At 46.5% G+C, this 6056-nt stretch overlaps 1 long non-coding RNA gene across 1 annotated transcript; it reads right to left on the bottom strand.

The window, feature by feature from the left end:
- Positions 1-1051: 1051 nt before the first annotated feature.
- Positions 1052-4204, bottom strand: LOC120322664. Its single transcript, XR_005562495.1, has 3 exons — positions 4101-4204; positions 2123-2235; positions 1052-1199 (listed from the first exon to the last, which is right to left on the bottom strand). It is a non-coding gene; the product is annotated as an uncharacterized LOC120322664 (long non-coding RNA).
- Positions 4205-6056: the final 1852 nt, after the last annotated feature.

The following is a 6056-nucleotide window of genomic DNA, read 5'->3' as shown; positions in this document are numbered from 1 at the left end:
TCCCAGGAGAAGGTTTTCAGAGACCATTAGGTGCCTAATGATGCAGGCAGACACCTGGTGCCATTTACACTGGGAATGAGGTGCTTTACATGCCTCGGCACCTCTGGAAATCCCACTAGGCATCTACCTGCAGCTGTAAGCGTCTGCAAAAGCCAGAGCATTTTCAAACTGCTGCCTGGGAGGCTGCTCTGGGCTGTACAAAGGGTTGTTTTGGCTGCAGACGTGGGTCTTCAGCATGGGAGGGAAGGGCTGGAGGGCACCACGTATCAACCAGTCCCTTATAAGAAACACCCATCGCCCCAGGCTTCCCTCTGGCAGCCATCCACAGGGTCCCAAATATCAGCTGCTGCCCACAGACCTGTCACCATGTCTAACCCACTCTTCCAACATTGCCTTGGGTGAGTTTTATAGTTTTTGAGGAAGAGTTTAGCAAAACCTCTGTCCCTTTTGCACAGCCACTCCATACCTTTGCCCATATCTGCTTATACCTCTTACACCTCCAGCCACAAGGTCCACTTCACAGACAGAGGCAGGCAATAATCCCTGTGGATGAGAGTTGGCTGAATGCCATGCCTGGACATCCTTCCCAGGCTCATAAACCTCTTGTTGGGTTTACAAACATTGTGGCCAGCAATTTTGCCAGAAGCTCTCAGGAGACCCCAGCTGGAGTGTGGTTTGGATAACAAATACTTGTAGCCTGGGAGATCAAGTGGCTCAGAAAGGGGATGCGTGGGGCAGTTTCATAAATGCTCTGGCACTTCTCCATTTTCCATGTGCTCCCATATTCCAGCAACAAGCAAAACCTGGATCCCCGCTTTGCAAAGGTTCTCACAACTTTGTGCCTGCACTCTGCCCCTGCTGTGACCCCCCCTATCAGACCTCAGCCCAAACCTACCTTGCTAGACCTGCCCCAGCCTCATCAAGCTGGAAAGCCAATAATCCAGTAATTTATTTTTAAGACAAATAATTCTAGGTGATTCCATTAATATGGAATTTATTTCAACACTATTTGGCAAAAAGGAGAAGTCACACCTCCTGGTATATGGTTTATTTTCCATGTTTGTGTAAAGCAGGCAGAGAAAAAGAATGGCTACAGTAACTGTAAAATAATCTATAAGGCAGAGTGTGTCTCCTCATCTTCTTTCAGAAGGTTTTATTCAGCTCAGGCTTTCTATATGATACAGTGATGAATGAAATACCTGGGAACAGTACAAAGTAACATTATTTATGGAGAATAGTAAAAGAGCATTCTGTTTCTTAGCATACAATTTCGGTAACAGCAGAATTTTGAGACTAAAATGAGATTCCCCTCCCATCATTTCAATTCATACCAAACTTAAAAACAAGTCTTATGCAGAAGTGGAGTTGACTTGGTCTTCCCAATGTAACTTGTGTCTTTCAAACATTCATTCCTTGAAAAAGGCAAGGACTGGAAGACCATGATCATGGGCTGAACATCCCAGCTGTCCTCTGCACTGCATTAATTTTCTCATCAATAATCCCTAATCATCCATAAAGTCATACCCCACCATCACCTGGGACATTTAAAACTAAACTGAACAAAGAACTGGCCTTTATCACAGCTCATTAATTTGGTGAGCCCAAATCTTGATCACTGCAAATGACTGCCACAGCTTCAAAGATCATTTGACCTATCACTGCAAGGATACTGTGTTTGGGATGGGTACCTCCCTTCAAAAACTACTCCTCCTGGCTCCAAATTCAATAAGCCCTTTGCAAACATGCTGAAAGTTTGAGCTGGCTGGTGCCAGTTGACTTTAGCAGCACATGTCCTGGTATCTCACTGGATCAGGGCCCCCACTCGGCTGGGCTTTATTTAGAATATCATGGAATCATAGAAAATTTGGGTTGGAAAGGACCTTTAAAGGTCACCTAGTCCAGCCTCCCTGTAACAAGCAGGGAAACCTTCCACATGCCTCATGCTTGCTAAGCCTGGGATGAAAACTCTTTTACCCTTTTTTTTTTTTTTTTTGGTTTGAAATGGTTTGTTTGCTAGTAAATTCACAGTACGGCTGAGGTAGCACATTTGTGTTGTTAGGTACAAAGATAATGGAGGATTAAAATGCTGACAAGTGTGTAGAGAGGAAAATGATTTGGTTACCTCTTAGCGATGCAGCAGCAGCTGGAGTGAGCCCTGCATCTGTGGCTGCTTCCAGGCAATTACTGCTTCCCTCCCAGCGCTCCTGACAAATGCTGCTGCTCTCCTGCTTTGAACTGTCAAACGCAAAAGTTGCCATGAGAAGTGGTTTCCCTCCTTCGGCCTTTCTTTTAGCTTCTCTGTGATCAGTTTGGAGTATTTCCACAGGGAAAAATCCAAGTATTTCCACGGTGGAAATTCCCCAGGGCAGGAGGGGGAGTTGAGCCTCAGCACTCAGTGCCTTTCTGCACTTTACAGACTTTCTCATAATATACACCAAATTACTTTAGCACTATCTTTAATTCTATTTTAATAATATCTTCAATTCGAGAGTTTCACACACACACGAGGTCAGCTCTGGTTTAGTGTGGTTTTCCCGGTATTCCCCCCGGCTGTGCCAAGAGCCCATTACTCGGGTGAATGAACTCCCCTTTGGGCCAACCATCGCCTTCCTTCTGCCACCTCCAACTCTTGAAAAAACAAACACGGGCTCCCTAAGTGCAATTAGCATCTGAGGAATGCTGAGAGAGGGAGATTAATCATTCATAAACTAAACAAATACTGTTCTGATCCCATTAGCCAAGAGACAGCGTCTCCCGTTAATTTACTTCTGTTCGAGGTGTATCTATTAACCCCTTTTAATCAGCTATTATTCTAGTTAAACTCTTAGCTGGGCTTGGTTATCAGAGGATGGTACCCTTCTGACATAAGATCAAATTAAGATTATGGAAAACTTGTCAGGAATGAAGAGCCTTGCATTCGTAATTAAGATATAACCTAATTAAAAAAAATGAGGTATGCTTCCGAGGAGGGCCCCGCAGCACTTCTCCTAAGCATCCTCTTCCCTCCACTGAGGTCTCTCTGCTGAATTTTGTCAGCCTAAACTCAACCAGACAGGTGTCATCATCCTCTGCCTTAATGTGCTCACCCCCGTGACACGCACAGCTTTTCTCCATGGCTTCCTTTGTACCTACGACAGAGCTGAAAATCTAATTTTTTAAAAAATGTCTAGAGAGGCACATGAAGTTAATACACTTACCAGTTTGCAGCCCTCCACTTAAAGTCAATTACTGGCTGTGGACCTGTATGTCCCAGCATTGGGGCTGCCTGCCATGGGACAGGATTGCCCCGCCTCCTCATTTAGGGAGTACGTTGTCCAGGGGAAATTTAATATTTTAGACTACTGGTAGCGGTGTATTAGATCTCCAGGATTCTGAGGTCATCTTCAGTGAGTAGCTTCTTTCTGCCCACATCCATGAGCAGGAGCACTTGGTGAGCTGGGAGGAGAAGTGTGTGCCCTGGAGTTGCTGCCGGCGGCGTGATGCCGCTGGTTGTGGCACTGATGCTGGGTCAGATGGAGCAGCCAGGCTAAGCAGTGCAGCAGAAGATGCTCTCCTGCACTGGGATCACTGCTCTGTGTCTAATGCCCTAAGGGAATACCAGCAGAGCAAGGGTCCCTGCCTGTGAGCGGGCACCAGCCGGGTGCTGGCTTTGCTCCAACGCGTGCATCAGTTATTCAGCCCGAAAGTGAGCGGTGAGAGGAAAAGGCTGTGTCCTGTGTCACGAAAGGCAGTGCTCACCCAACACCCAAATTTTCCACTTCTGTGTGCATGGTACTGCCAGAGCAGAGCTGGCTTTGCTCAGTGGGCAGTCCCAAAGGGGCTGAGGTTGAGCTCTGGGAGAGGACAGCCCTGCGTCTGCAGAAGCAGGGGAGTTGCTCTGAAAATAAGCATTTTGACTAAATTGCTCAGTTTCTATTTTAAAAACCAGAACAGCTCAAATGAATTTCATTTTCCTCCATTTGAGACCAGAATTTTAAGAAAAATTTGCAATTTAAGCCTGAAAATCTTAGTGCCAATTACATCCATTTCCACACTGGGGATCACTTCCGTGATGACTCCACGCAATAAAACCAAATAAAGGAAAAGGAGGAAAGTCTCACCTGGGCTGCCCAGCTCCCAATTAGAAAAAGGTAAATAACTCTTGTTTTCTCTCTCTTGCTTCCTGGGCTGTGATGGCTGATGAGACTGGTGAGATGAGAGCCCTCCCTTCTTGCTTCAGTGCATAAATACTGCATCTTCAGGGATTCGCTTTGGTTAATTTAGGAGCTGCTTGAACTTTGCTTAAAGGCGCCTGCGTGTTACTATCCCTTGGAGTCGCCCGATGTATTTGTCATAGCTGAACCTGCAGTTCATTAGAGGTACAGAGTCAGCTAATTATTCCCAGAAAATGTAGTATAATTTTATGAATTATGCATAAAATATTAACTACTTGTGAAGTTCACAGATATATATGTAGAGACTGCAGGGCAAATGCTTCCCCACTTGAGGGCTATATACAAACTGGAAACAAATAATACATATATTTAATCTAGAGTGGCAGGCTGGGAGGGCACACACCAAAGAAAGAGTGTCTGGGGAACAGTGTCATGGAGATGTGGAATCCCCTCCAGTGCTCAGCTGTGGAAGGGGCTGCCAGGCTCAGCACTTCCCCAGGCTGGAGTTTACAGTGAAGTCCCAGTCGACGGAGCCTCAGACTCTAAGCCAAGCTGGTTTGGGAAGGTCTGTGCTGAATTGCATGGATATTGGTCAAAATACTGCCTTTTTCTGGCAGAGGGGTTCTGATGCGCTGGATCTGTTGGCAGGTCCATCCTTCTCTCAGGCTGGGTACACTGGAAGGACAAACCCGCACCACTCTCAGCCCAGGGGGAAGCCCTCCCCTCCCACAGGCACAGCAGCAGGACATGATCCATGATTTGATCCATGGACACTCACTCCAAAGATGCAGATCAGCAGCAGCAGTCCTCCTCTGACAGATACTCATTTCAGAGTTCACCAGCATGCTTTGGAGACATAAAAATCAATAGAAGAGAGGGAACAATAAAGTTTCATTGTTCAGTAATGAGGTAGACAGCATCTATCACAAACTCCTAAAGTGCTGCTTGTGCAGGATTCTCCTCCACTGTCTCCTCCTGGCTGGAGATAAAGAGCGTCCGGCGCTGGAGCTGGACCTCAGCTAAATAAAGATAAGCTTAGCTGAGAGCAATAGGAATTCTGGAAGCTGAGTTTCCCTCCATGGCCAGACTTCATCGCTTCTTCCTCTTGCATGCAGTATTGTAGCAGCATCCCAATACTTTCAACTCAAGATCTGTAGATGGTCACTGAGTCTCAAACCTTGACCTCTGAGTGGTCCGTGGGTTTGCGCAACTATTTAGTCTATTCCCACCACGAGGGTGTCCACGTTGCCATTGCAGCAGGTGGTACAGCAGACAACCTCTGTGCACACCAGGTGCCAAGGGACTGGCAGGGGTGGGAAGATGTGGCTCTCTGGAGAGAAGTGAGGGCAGCAGAGAAGCCACCCCAAACCCTTTAGCACCAAGGACGCCAATGCAAGTTATTAATATTTCTAAACTTTTGAGAGACAAGAAATGGAAGGAAAGGGTGATATTTGGAGAGCAGTTATAGAGGGATGGCTGGATATGTGGAGGCTCAGAAAGGAAGAAAAGCCTGAGGGAGGTCAGCACTGGAGCTGGACCAGCTGCATGCAAAGGGATAGTGAAGGAAACACAGAGGTAAAAAGAGACCCAAGACTGGCAGCAACAACAAGTTTGTCCTAAGGTGCAAAACCCTGGGTGCTGTACAGAGAACTCCATTATGTGATATCTGGGGGCCCATGGAATGCCAGAGTGGTATTTCAGAGCTCAGTGCAGGGGTTGGGCACTGGCAATGCAGGTTCATGTTCTCAGTTCCATCCTTGGGAATCCCCAGCTGCCTTCCCACCTTCACCAGAAGCATCACGCAGAAAAGCATTTCTTCCCTACACCCACAGCAACCTTTCTAAAACAAGTTGTGCTTCATTTAGTATTATTTCAATATAACTTTAAGTCATCTGCTTTTTT

The sequence above is a fragment of the Pipra filicauda genome, unplaced genomic scaffold, assembly GCF_003945595.2.
Source record: "Pipra filicauda isolate LSUMZ 115617 unplaced genomic scaffold, ASM394559v2 scaffold13_size5146498_pilon, whole genome shotgun sequence".
Classification (NCBI taxonomy): domain Eukaryota; kingdom Metazoa; phylum Chordata; class Aves; order Passeriformes; family Pipridae; genus Pipra; species Pipra filicauda.
Note: the sequence above shows the minus strand (reverse complement) of the source record. Positions and strands in the feature narration are given on the sequence as shown.